This window comes from Astatotilapia calliptera, chromosome 18 (genome assembly GCF_964374335.1).
Source record: "Astatotilapia calliptera chromosome 18, fAstCal68.1, whole genome shotgun sequence".
Lineage (NCBI taxonomy): Eukaryota > Metazoa > Chordata > Actinopteri > Cichliformes > Cichlidae > Astatotilapia > Astatotilapia calliptera.
Window position 1 is genome coordinate 2854709 of NC_137439.1, and position 13459 is coordinate 2868167.

Below are 13459 nucleotides of genomic sequence, written 5' to 3' on the forward strand. Positions count from 1 at the left end.
GCCAGGTACACTTTGCGAATGGCCCGGCAGACGGCACTTTTCCCAACGTTCTCTGCGTCTCCACAAGTGTACAGGAACGTGCCACTCGCAAAGTAGCGCAAGGCAATGCACACAGTTTGTGCAGTTGTTAATGCCCGACTACGGTGGGTGGTACTCTTAACATGGGGATCCAGCAAGTTGGTTAGGTAGATGATACCCTCACGGGAAAATCGGTATCTCTCTATGAGCACACTGTCGCGCTGTGCTAAAGGATCCTGTCTATCCCGCAATATACGTTGGATTCTGAACACTCTCCTTATCACTCTTGCACCTTCCGCAATGGGTGGCTCGCGTAGAAACGGACAGGACATGGCTGCGACAAACTTCCCACTTCCACCTTCGCTTTTATAGCCGTGGTCTGTCATCTTGATTACACGACGTAATTTGCTATTCCTCTACTGTGGAATGTGTGTTGCATCTGGCGTGATCACCTACATGCCATAGCGTGATTACTCGTACATTTCCCTTTTTTTAGGGACTGACCTGTATGTATCTGTGTGGAATCAATAAAAGGATCAAGTGCTGCATTATCTTTAGTTACATTGATGTTATTTATTTGTGGTGAAACGGTGGCGGAATGTCGCTGTTGCTTTCGTATGATGACGCGGACATACCTGCGTGGCCGCGATCTAATCCTGTTTACATAAAGTAAACCTGCTCCCGAGCAGGTTTACGCTTACGGCTCTGTTGCTATGACAGCAAGTCCCGGATGAGCTTCGGGGAACCGACTGATCCAGGATCACGCGAAATCGTCAACAATCTAATCCGGCTAACCTACTTAGCGAGGTACGAAGAACGGGCCCCTGAACACAGACAGCACAGAGCAGCAGCTGGGAGGAAAAGCATTTTGTGCAGTGGTGTTTCCTCTGGTGAACCTGGGGAGAAGTGGCGCTCTGATGCAGCTGAGGCCAAACAAGGACGAGCTGTGAGATCAGACGAGGGCCACGTGGTTTCTAACAGGTCCTCAAAGCTCCCATCAGCCCCTGCGGCCCACAGATAAGACTGCTGCTGCTGATTGACAGCTCAGCTGAAGCTGCTGTGGTTTCATCGTCTTCATTTCAATCTGACAGCAGATCCAAAAATCTGGGTCACATGATGCACAAACACTCAGAAACATTCATGTTGCTGTGAATTTACTAACACACACTGTTATCTGTGGTTTTCTTCTTTATCTAACTTTTTGAACATCTTCACCTTTTCTTTGTTTTTGTGAATCAAAATGAATAAATAATATTCTCAGCATCTCATTTTTAATTGTCCTGTTTTATCGACGACAGTTTTAAGAATCATTAAAATGATGATCATCAATTCTAATATCTATAAAGAGTAATAAAAACAGGGCTGTGTTTCACGTCAGCTTCATTTATTTGTACCCATGGTTAGATTTCATCTGCAGCAGGCAGTCATCCACCTTTACACACACATTTACACAACAGTACAAAAGGATGGGAGAGGCTGGTGTGGTCTCAACACTGTTCACAGTGTTTCCTTCAGTGCTGCTGACAGCGTCTCACAGCGTGCTGTGATACCTGATACCTTGTAAATGAGTCATTTACCTCAGAGCCGATTTTTAGGCTCTCGCCTTTAGTTCATGTTTGTTTTCATCACTCGTTGTCGTCACACCGAACCTCCTGTAACAAACTTCACTTAATTCTTCGCCATCGAGCGTCTGAGTTTGTCTGCGCCTGAGTCCACTCCTCCATGACAACATCTGTTTCATATTTGGTCTTTTTCACTTCATAGTAAATAATCAGATAATTCATATTTTATTTACCCTGACATAAAACACAGAGCTGTGTGGAGTAAATCTCATCAGGAAAATATATTTTATATTTACATTTAAGATTTTAAAAATATTAATTCTTTAAAAGCATCACTCAGTGAATTTATATTTAATACTTTTTAAAAAATAGTTTTAAAAAAGCTATCACTGATTTAAATATTAATATTAATATCAACAGAACTTAATAAATATTCATCACTGGTAAAATCATCAAATTAGTAAATGATCTTTGTTTTGAGTTTGTTTCTCTGTGCTGGTCTTGATTATAATAATTATGATTCTGTTTACATTTTTTAACTCAAATGTAATATTTCTATAAATTGTACTAGTGTGAATAATTAAGCTGATTAATCAATGACACATTTGTTTTAACCTCCTGAGACACGAACTCTTTCATGGCATACATTTTTAATTTCTCTTTGCTCTTTGGGCTGATTGGGACCTGATGAATGTTCTTGTTTCTGAGAAAAATGAGATCCACATATGAGGAAATTCGCTTTAATTTTTTTTAAGTATGATGTCCTCGTAAGTGGATATCAGGCCCTTGTCGAGCAAAATGTAGTAATTTGGTCTAGACAACCCAAAATGTGATGTCCACATATGTGGACGCCAGGTCCTAGGAAGTTAAATGTTTTACATATTTATGATTATTAGGAAAAGTGAGAAAGATGCTCAACATCCATCTGAACTGATGGTGTTTTGTGAAATTGTTTTTACAAATCTTGTCTTAATTTATTCCGTTTTTCAGTGTTTTTAAATCATAACGGTTCAACTTGAGTTCTGTGGGATTTAATGTTCAGACTTCATCTTGTATTTGTCTTTTGTGATCGTACTAAACATCAACTGTGTAACAGCTCTGAGTTCACACTTTGTTTCTCTCACACACATGAACACAGATGCTTCCTGAACAACTTGAAGCAGAGTTCATGCTTGTAACTGTCGTTGTGTTATTAAAGTGAAAGCCACAGCTAACGGTGTGGAGGCTGCAGAGCAGAAACCCACACAGCCCGTCTGCTGCAGGAGAGCAAGTTTATGATCTGTGAATGCTGCAGTCACACAGGTTATGTATCACAGAAGAAATGAGAAGCATATTCTTAACATTCAAATCTTTATTTTTACTTCAGACAAATAACTACACTGTTATTTTGTTATGGTGGGATCTGAATGCATCAGTTTTTCTGCAGAGATGTACAAAAGAAATCTTCACATAAAGAATCTACACTTTTACAAACACATCAAACATGTTTATCTGTAAATTTATGTTACACAGTTTAAGATGATTAAATGAGAAAAGGTCAAATGCTCAGTAATGAAACATTGAACCAACCAGAAGTTAATTTACATTTCTGACTGCTGACTGGAGGAAATCTGATGGTGAGAAAAGGCGAGCAGGAAACAGTCAGTCAGCATGTGTGCAGTTGGTGGACGCTCCCTTGTTTGTGAGCATCATCAGCAGAGAGAGTCCACAGCAGTACACCAGACTCTTCACTATCAGCACTGTGTACAGCAGGCAGAGCAGCTTCACCTCGTGTATAGAAGGAAGAGAAGGAAGATACAGGACTGGTGGAAGAGCTGGAAGCTCTGAAACAGAAAAGGAGTCAAATGTTTGGAGCTGCAGTGAGAAATGTCAGTCCTCTGCTGCTCTGCTCTCTTTGACAGCATCTCCACATGAAGCTGAATCACTGCTGAACACAGTCACCGAGCCTTCATTACCTTGTTGTGTTCGGGCCTCCACTGTGCCCCCCTCGTGCTTCACCCAGCAGCTGTATTTATATGTGTCAGAATGGCTCCCATCAAGCATCCTGATGGCAATGGTGCGTCCCGCCTCTCTGAGCTCCAGCTGCTCTCCCTCAGCAGGGGGCAGCTCCTCCGCTTCTCCGCCGTTCTTCTTCTGTCTTTTCCAGGAGAACTGGACCAGAGGAGGAAACATGGCTGAGGCCACACACAGCAGGGAGCTGTTCCCCTCCAGGTGGGCTCTGGATGCTGCTGGGTACACGCTCACCACGGGCTTCACTACCTGCTCATCTGAAGTTTGACAGCAGCAACAAGCAGAACAGACACACATTCACACAGTCAGCAGCAGCTTCCAGCACTGCACTGCATTCAGTCTGATCCTGGAAACTACATGGACTCTGATCACTAAACTACTCATCAGCACAAAGTTCACTACATACACTGGATTCAGCTTCATATCAAACACAGTCATCACCTCATGTCATCATGGCTCACATGAGGAACACTCAGCATGATTTTACATCATGAAATTAAATGTATTTCTTCTCCTTTATCTTCTTGGTTTTTAAAATTTAAGTTATAACAAATTTAAATATATATATATATATATATATATATATATATATATATATATTTGCCTTCATATAATTTTTAAAATATATTTCCAATCTGAAACACATTTCTACAGAGTTGATCTTCTCCCAACAAATCATGATGTAAATTTTAAATAGTTTTTAAAGACATGTTTTATACTTGTTACAATAAATAACAATCTTCTTTCACAGACTTTAAAATTCTTAAATCTTTTACTGCAATAATTTGATCGGCTTTAATTTTATTATTTGGTTTGATTGTTATTTTCTTCCATATATAAATGAATTATTACATAAATTTAAATGCAATCAAGCTGAAATTTGAGAGATAATTAAATCCTTTTTTTGGCCATTTGAATTAATTTGTTATTATTTTTAATTAAAAAATTACATTTTGTGAATGATTGTGTATTTACTTTTACATATTTTTCAAAGAAATATTTACAGGTAACATTTTTGAACTTTCATCATTATTTGTCATTTTGACTCATAAAACCTGACTAACAATTTCATATTTTATCCAGTATTTTTCATCACATTTTAGACGTTTAATATTTTATGATCAGTATCTATGACAATTAATAAAATAATGTTTTTCCAAAAATGACTCTTTGGACCAACATGCTATATCGTTCACTACTAAAAACATATCTACATTTTCTTCTTAGCAAAATTCATATTTACAAATCTGCTACTGTATTATTTTTAACATCAAATATGATCTTGTGTTAAAAACCAGCAGAATCACTGAGAGGATCAAATCCTAAATATTTGTAACATCACTAATATTTGCAGAAATAAAGAATAACTTTAGTTGTTCAGTGAGATTTCAACATGTTTTCAGAGATTATTGAGCTTTTCTTATGTAACAATGGCTGCAGATGAATTCTCTACTAATGATGAAAAACTAACATGTAAAGCCTGAAGCAGCACAAACTGACTTTAAACACATTTTCAGCTTCTACAATAAAACAACTGAAGGAAAATAAATGTTTGTTCTTACCTGTTACAGACAGTTTAGTTCCAGAGCCAAAGATGTAGTAGCTCCATCCTGTTCCTCTCACAGTGAGACAGACTGCTACAAAAACCTGTCTGCTGTTGAACGTGTCAGCTGAGGTGAATGAGTCCAAATGAGGAAGCAGGATCATATTTCAGCTCCATGATGTGTTTCTCTAATGTTCATATCAACATGACTGTCTCTTCTTCTCTTTTCTTTTAGCCACACTAGCAGCACGGCTCTGATGTTAATGTCAGTCTGTTGGTCAGTCCACTACTTTAGTCCACATGAAAACAGAAAATCACTATATAAGCACCAGTCCATTTATCCCATCAATGATGCACCACTACAATGAAACATGCTGCTGATAGTATCATGGTTTGGCCCATCTGGCTCACCATCATTAATCACACAATCAATTTTGAATTCTAGCAGCAAAATTCTGAAGAAAACTATCAGAACATCTGTCTGTGAACTGAATCTCAGGAGAAAGAGGGCCATGCAGCACCACAATGACAAGAAAGGTAAGATCGATGGTGGGTAGGCAGCAGAGGATCAGGGGACCATAACACCATCTTACACAGTTATTAACTAATGAGCTCATTGACTAATCTGAAACATCACTTTGATTTTTCTAACAGCTTCATTGGAAGTTCAGCTCACAGTGGATCTGCAACATGAGCAGCTGAAGACCTTCAAGAGCTGAACGTGAGGTTATAAACACACAGTTGTACAGAAACTGTGGCAAAATGGTTTAAGGGAAACAACATCCAGTTATCAGAGTGACGATCACAAATCTGATCTCAGCTCAATAAAAAAACAAAAAGTTTCTGATGGAAGAAAAGTGACAGAGAGGCTGAAGTCTCCTTCACTTTCCCCTGTCATCACATCTTTGAGGGGGTAAAAGGATTTAACATCCAGCCTCATGTGTTAGACCCAGATTTGTGGCATCACTGTAAGAAGAGAGCTTTTTCCCCATGTGCTCGTAGTAAATCATCTTTATTTTTCATCAAAGTTATAATCAAAGTATGATCCTGATCTATATGTTAAATAATAAATGTAGTTTCAGAAATGAAAATAACTGCTGATCTTCTGTAAACACAGTGATTGGTGACGACCTGCCAGAGGGAGGAGAGGTGGGGTGAGTGAGCACTTGTCAGAGCATAAATTGGAGCCTCAGAGATGTTCAGGTTCTGTTTCCAGCAGTTCTGTGTGATGAGCAGTTCAGATGATCGGATACCAGAAATTCACCTTTGGAAATTCTGGCAGAGACACCAGAGACATCAAGCAGCTGCCCAGACAGTGGACTTACCAATTCAACATGGGTTGGCCTCCACCTCTGTGGAAAGTGTGGGGCGGCCAATCAGCTCTGGGGATGGATCCTTGGTCACCTCACAACAGCCTTCATCTCCAGGGTCGGCTTAGCGTCTTGCTGGCTGATCATAGCGACCTGCTCCGTAAAAATGTTTTGTATGTAAAAGATTTTAATGAATGGTTCAGTATTAGTGCAAATGTTCTCACTGTAACTGAAACACTTTAGAAGATTTTAATGATCACAAAAACCAGATGTTGGTGGTGATATGATAATAAAGATAATAACACTCACCTTTCTCTGTGGATGTCCAACCAGGGTCACACACAACAATCCCAGCATGTGGGAACATCATCTGTGGGATGTTCTCCTTAAAAATCTCTGTGTTGATGAGCTGAATAATGTGGACACTTGGATTGAGAAAGAACACAACAGTCAGTCGTCTTTGTCAGGTATGGAGGAAGGAAGGCAGCAGAAGTCTTGGCAGAAGAGAATATCCAAGCTAATGGACATCATCCCAGTGGCTCCTGGTGTTGTTAACAGAAAATACAAAGTTACTGTCACATAAAATATAAGTTTAGAGGAAGTTCAGAGAATTAGATCCACACCTCTTCTAGTGTCACAGTTACACATCCTCATCTTTCAGAACAAGAACTCAGCCTTCAAGGTGGATTTGAAACTGTTGCATTTAATGACACAGATCATATTTAAAATACACATACAGGTAAATTTATAACAGAAAGTTTAACCTCCACAAAAAAGTTCAAAATAAATGACCAAGACTGTGACAAATAAATCAGCACAGCATAGAAAGTTAGCTGTTAATATGAGAGCCTCAATTTTAATCTGTTAACTACATGTTAACATGTTGCAGCTCCAGCATTTATTGATTTATCAGTTAAACTATTAAAATTAATCTTACAGTAATGAGTCTGTGTCCTTTACGAACTATTAGTTTATTAGATTTATATTTCCTGGAGTGTTATTCCCAGGAAAGATTAGGATGTCAGCCTCTCTGACTTTGTCTCTGATGAACTCATTTCTAATCTTGTCCAGTGAAAGTCTGAACATCTTCCGTTCGGCCTCCTGTCTTTTTGTCAGAGCCACAGGATCCAAACCAGACATCACAGCAGCTCTCACCAACATCCTGTAAACCTTCCTTTCACTCTGCTGCTGTCCTTCTGTCACAAATCACCTGACAGTCATTTAAAGTTAGCAGCACAGTGTGGCTGTGACAATGCTGCTCAAGCTTAAATTACATTCCAAGTTATATATCAAGATCGTTTAAGGGCAGCAGATTCCTGTGTGTCAGAACATCCACCACAGCAAGCTGCTGATACATATCAGTGATGACGTACACGTTACAGTGTGCATTTATAGCTGTAGAAGACGTCTTTCTCACAAAGGACTTTTAGATGGTTTGCTGATGGATTCGCCTCCATCTCCTGTGTTCTTGCTGTCAGGTGGATCCTTGTGATCCTGTAAACAGTGATGCACCTGAGAGTCACAGACAGACATGTGGGACACAGACAGACCTCTTCCACAGCTGATGTCTTTAGTTCACAGGAGGAAAAATACAGGTGTGATAATGACGGCTGCATTCCAGTTAGCAGAGGTCCTGCTTTGTGGATCAGAGTCAGTTTCAGCCTGCTGTGTTACAGTGGACAGCTACAAATAACAGGTGTAGCCTGAAAGGTCGATCAGATGAAGGTTATTGGTTTGAATCCATGTTCAGAGGTTGGTATCTATCTCTCTGACATTACTTTTTTTTGTTCATAAAGTTGTTCTGAGACAAACTGCTGCTGCCTCCAGCTGACTGGTTCCAGGTGTTGCAGGTATGAATCCTCCTGATGGTTCAGTCTGAGAAGAACTGAAGTCAGAAGAGTTTTAAAATGTTTGCTGGCACAAAAACACAACCTGACATCCAAGGTGAAATTCTGTGATTTAGAAGTGGAACTACAGAGAGGAGTGGTGATATCACGGCCACTGAACTGTGATTAAATAAATGTTTTAAAGAACAAACAGTGTGCTCTGTAGAGCTGTTTGATAGCCAGAATACACAGAAGTCCTGCTCTCACACTGACAGCAGTGATGGACACGTACAGCTTCATGATGGCTGCCAAACACACAAAGAACACGACAGGATCAACAACCTGTGAAACAGTTTTAGCAGTTTTTATACAAAATGTCATCTCTGTCATTCTAACTGTAAGCGATCATTAGCTAGATTAGCCACACGGTATTAGAGGGTTGTTGCTAGCTAGCGATGCTGCACACCTGTTACTCCCGTAGTCTTTATGCTTCAATGATTCCACGGGTCTCATTTTTTCTTATCCTATTTTAGACAGAGATGACATCAGCAGCAGACTCCACAGAGACCCAGAGTTACTGTTAGTATCTGAATTATATGGATTTAAACAGTTTTAGATTCAGTTCACACAGAGCGCTCTACAGCCTGCTAACATGGAAAGTTAAATGAAATAAAGCACACTGACAAAAGGTTTGATAGAAGTGTAGTTTGTTCTTTTCATTTAATAACAGGGCCCAAAGTCCACATCATTATCAACAGCTCCATTCATCCTGGGGAGCAACAAGTGAACGTGACCATGAGGACCACGCTGGGTTTCCTGGGTCCAGAGGTTTGAGAAATGTCCTCCCTTTCATTTATCACAGCTTCTGTTGACCCACGGAGGAAGACTCCTGATGTGTCATTTCAGAAACATCAGGAACTGAAGGTCACCGCAGGGATCAAGCAGAACTCGCAATCTTCACCAGCAGCTTCCTCAGAGGGAAATCTTCAGACCTCCACTATACACCCAAAATAGAAGATGGACAAATCTGCATTTCATGAGCAGTGTGATAGAGACCTTTACTTTGTGTGATGTTAGAAGTTTTCACATCATCCTCAGATGAAGCACAGAGACTCTGGACTCTTACATAATGATGTTATATTCAGTCCTGTAGAAAGTTACATATTTAAAATATATATTATCCCAGGTGGTGTTACCCTTTTCCCTGCGGTGGGGAGAAGCAGACCGCCCCGACTCCGCAGCAGCAGGGAGGCCCCACACTCCAGACCCCAGTAGGACAGCCAACTCCTCCTCCTAGTCCTAGCCCCCCGCTCCAGCAGGTCACAGAGAATGGGGGTGAGAGAAGACTCCAAACCTCCCTCCACCTGCTCATTGTAGTGTTGATGCATGTGTGTTCTAAGGTGCATTTAAAACCCAGGAGGGCATGGAGCTACCTGCCAGAGAGCAGCAGGTAAGCGCATAGTCCCTCCTGATAGTCCTCAATGTCTACGTGTATTTAAAATTGAGAGGTGGGCAACGACGCCAGGGGTGAGGTGTACACCCCGATTGTCTTTTGGAGTCCGTGTAGCGTGCCCACCCCCAAGATCCTATATGTATGTGTAATGAGAGTGTGAGTAATGTGAATGTCTAAGTTGTGGGATAAAATTGAGGCACAGGCAGCCAGAAGGGGACAGAGGGGGGATACCTCCTCTGCACCCTGGTGACACAGCTTTACCCCAAGGCCCTGCATGTGTGGGTGATTGTGGTGGAGCCGGAAGAGGGAAGCAGCTGGAGATGGGGAGGGAAGGAAGGGAGGGGCAAGTGACCCCTCCCTGGGGCCAGCTCCCCCGCTGACCCCAGTAGGCACCCCCATACTCCGCAACCCGTCAGGGAAAGGGGGCCCAGGCCCATCCGGACCGGGGCCCAGTGCAGCAGCGCCGCCTGGCCCCACAGAGCCCGGGACAGCCCACCCGACCCCACCACAGAGAAAACTGCACCCAACCCATCATCCACTCATCTTCCAGACTACACAAGACAATAGACGCCCAGGCTGAGATCTTCCTCCACCTCTCCTGTATCTCCCCCTCCTGCAGAGTGAGTTCCTGAAGAGAGGAGAGCTCCTGCAAGGTGTAACAACCTCCCCCACCAGTTGAAGAGCCTCTTTGACTTTTCTGTTTCTCATATAAACGTTTCAGCTGCAGGTCTGAACATCCTTCAGTTCAGTTCAGTCCGAGCAGCAGAGCTAATGTCTGAACTACAGCACTGACTTTAATCAGCATTCAGGCCCACAGTGATTTCTTTAGTCAGGGTAAATTCACTCATGTGCACAGATTAGCTAACAAACATGACTGTCATCATCTTAACTAGCTAATGATGTTAGTTACTGATTAGCTTACAAACAAAAATTTAACTTACCGACAAAGTGTGTCGGTGCCTCGAGTCCTTCTGTCAGTTAGACGGAAGGACCCGACTGTTAAACGATAATGCTGTTAAACTGGGTGACGCTGCACCCAGTTTAACAGCATTAACTAACTAACGCAATTAGTAGGGGTGCAATGATACACAAAACTCACGGTTCGTTCGATACTTTGGTGTCACGGTTCGATATTTTTTCGATACAAAAAAATGTTCATGCTTTTTTAATTTGTCATTTATTAAAATTATAAATATATATTTTAACTCAAAAGTACAGTTTTTAAATTTAATGTTGCTGAAACAACAAAGTAATAAAAAAATAAATCTATCTGATCAAGAAATCACTCATCTTTGGAAAAGAGAGTTTATTACAGAGAAATGGCTCTTTCCAAAATAAAAGCTCTACTATACGCTTCTTCTGGGCTATATTCTCAGCAGCATATTAAACATATCAGGTCCCCATAAGGAGAATCATGTGCTAACGGCCGTCTAAATGACTCGGGTAAAGTTTGTAGCATGCGTGCTTGTTGTTTTTGTCTGCTTCCACTTGTCTTTGCACTAGGATGCTGTCGGCGTAAATGTGCAGTCATATTAATTTTGTTCCCACTCGTGCTGTCAGCGTTAATCTCGTTGAAATGACGTTAACGCCACACGGCAAATCTCAGTTAACGAGCTACCGCGGATCGCCCCGTGCGTGGGGCTGGACGGCAACATGTTAACGAGCAAACTGCACTAACGCACTAGTTCCCACCCATGTAATTGAGCATTGCGTGGCACATCTGACATACTGTTTTACTTTTGTCCATGACGCGCTTACCTTCAGGGTCATACTTAATATGAAGACCAAAATAGTTCCAAACACCAGATCTGAGTGAGGGTGGGGGAGGTTCAATTTGCCGTGTTGCAACGAGCTTAGCTTCTGTCTTGCTAGCTTGCGCTGTGCTCAGTGGATCTGCACTCAACAGTGCAGCCTAGGCGGAGTAGTCGAGCGCAGATTCACTGAGCTCTCAACACAGACAGCATCGTCAGAAGAAAAGTTGATAAAATAAATTAAAAATTTTGTATTGTTCGATACATGTGCGTACCGAACCAAAAGCACTGTATCGAACGGTTCAATATCGATATGAGTATCGTTGCACCCCTAGTAATTAGAGTCAAACTCAGGAGGAAGGAAACCTGCACCCAGACTCCAGGGGGCGATAGAGATGTTTTGACTTCATTTTTGGGGGAAGCTGTCAGGTCGTTCATGTTTTCTACAGTCAATAGTTTGAATGTGATTGGAGTTTAATCATCTGCCTTTTGACTGTTAGGAGGACGGAGCCAGAGGAAGAGGGTTTTAATGTGATTGGTCACGTTGATGGACAGTTACACATAAGCGCTGTTTTAAACTGTATTTGTTTACAGTTCAGTTTGTTGAATTAACCATCAACAGTTACTGCTTGCTGTGTAGTCATGGAAACACTGACAGCTGTCACTGGATTACTTTAATGCTGAAGAAATCTTACAAAAAGAGGATTCAGAGATAAATTCTGAAGCCTCAGCGCTCCTGTTCCATTACTCTCTTGTACAATATCACCTTTTATGATTAAAAACAATTATCATGACGAGCAGCACACATCATTCCTAATGAAATACGGAGCTCCACCCACTGTGGGTTCAGGCTCCACTGTAATAGTTCATGTGATAATATTACAGGTTCTCTGAACAGGCAGGATGTGACAGGCTGTCCTTTCACAACACAACCTGACAACAGTGAGTGGCTCATCGGTCTGATCTGAACTAGTGTCTTATAAAACAGTGAAGGCTGTTGCTGCCATTCTCTGTAAGTTTGAAGGGTCTAATAACTATATTACACACCATCCTTGGCGCTGCCGTGTGCGAAGTGTGCTACGTTTTTTTGCTTTGTGGTTTTCTCTGTGCAGCTAACCTGTGAGGAAACACTGAATATGGCCGTCATATCATAAGCAATGGTTCTCAGGAAATCAAGCCAGTTTTCCCCCCTTGTAATTTGAATTAAAGAAAAAAACTACTACTCCTTGTAGGAAAGGAAAATACAACTTCTAGCACTGAAAACTATGTATAGGTCTGTAAGTCAATGTGTGTTCAGTCTCCTCTAAATGGACAGACTCTGTTTTGAAAAGTGCAAATCAGTCCCAGAACAACAGCAAAGGAGCTTCTGAAGATGCTGAAACAAGGACAAGGTATAAGTATAAGGTGGCATGAAGAAGAACACTAATGTGGTTGTAGTGCAGAAAACCTCAGGTCATCATTGAGGAAGTGAACAAAAAGACAAACATTACACTTTAAAAAAAGCAAAGTCAAGTTTATTTATTATGTATTTATGGAAAGAAGCAAAATTCAACAAAGAGTCTTAAAAACCTGATTCAGTTCCAGCATTTCTGTCAGGAGGACTGGAACAAAATCCCAGAAACTTCCTGTGATTAAATGACTAAGATTCAATTTGAGGAAATGTGAAGTTATGTGAGTTAAAACTGGTGAACGAAAGTGTTTTACATGGAATCAGTTTTTTCTGCTGTTAAATCTTTGTGTTTAGTCCAGCCGCCGCTAAAAGGACAAAATCCTGACCTGACATCAGTCCAAGTGTCTGGTTAAATGTACTGAAAGGTGTTAAACAACAAGTGCTGCTGGAAGAGTTTTCATGAAGAGAACTCCCTTCCTCTTCATGTCAACAGTCAACAGTTCCTCCCTTGGAACTGTTGATTCTTGGTGGCGCTGTCACTTGGGGCCCGTTCTTCGTACGTCGCTCACTACATCCAAGATCAAATGACACATCCA

At 41.3% G+C, this 13459-nt stretch overlaps 1 pseudogene across 1 annotated transcript; it reads right to left on the reverse strand.

The window, feature by feature from the left end:
* Positions 1-2911: 2911 nt before the first annotated feature.
* Positions 2912-8569, reverse strand: LOC145421963 (uncharacterized; annotated as a pseudogene). Its single transcript, XR_013903333.1, has 4 exons — positions 8537-8569; positions 7861-7955; positions 6753-6868; positions 2912-3847 (listed from the first exon to the last, which is right to left on the reverse strand). The product of XR_013903333.1 is annotated as an uncharacterized LOC145421963 (transcript).
* Between the last annotated feature and the right edge of the window lie 4890 nt (positions 8570-13459).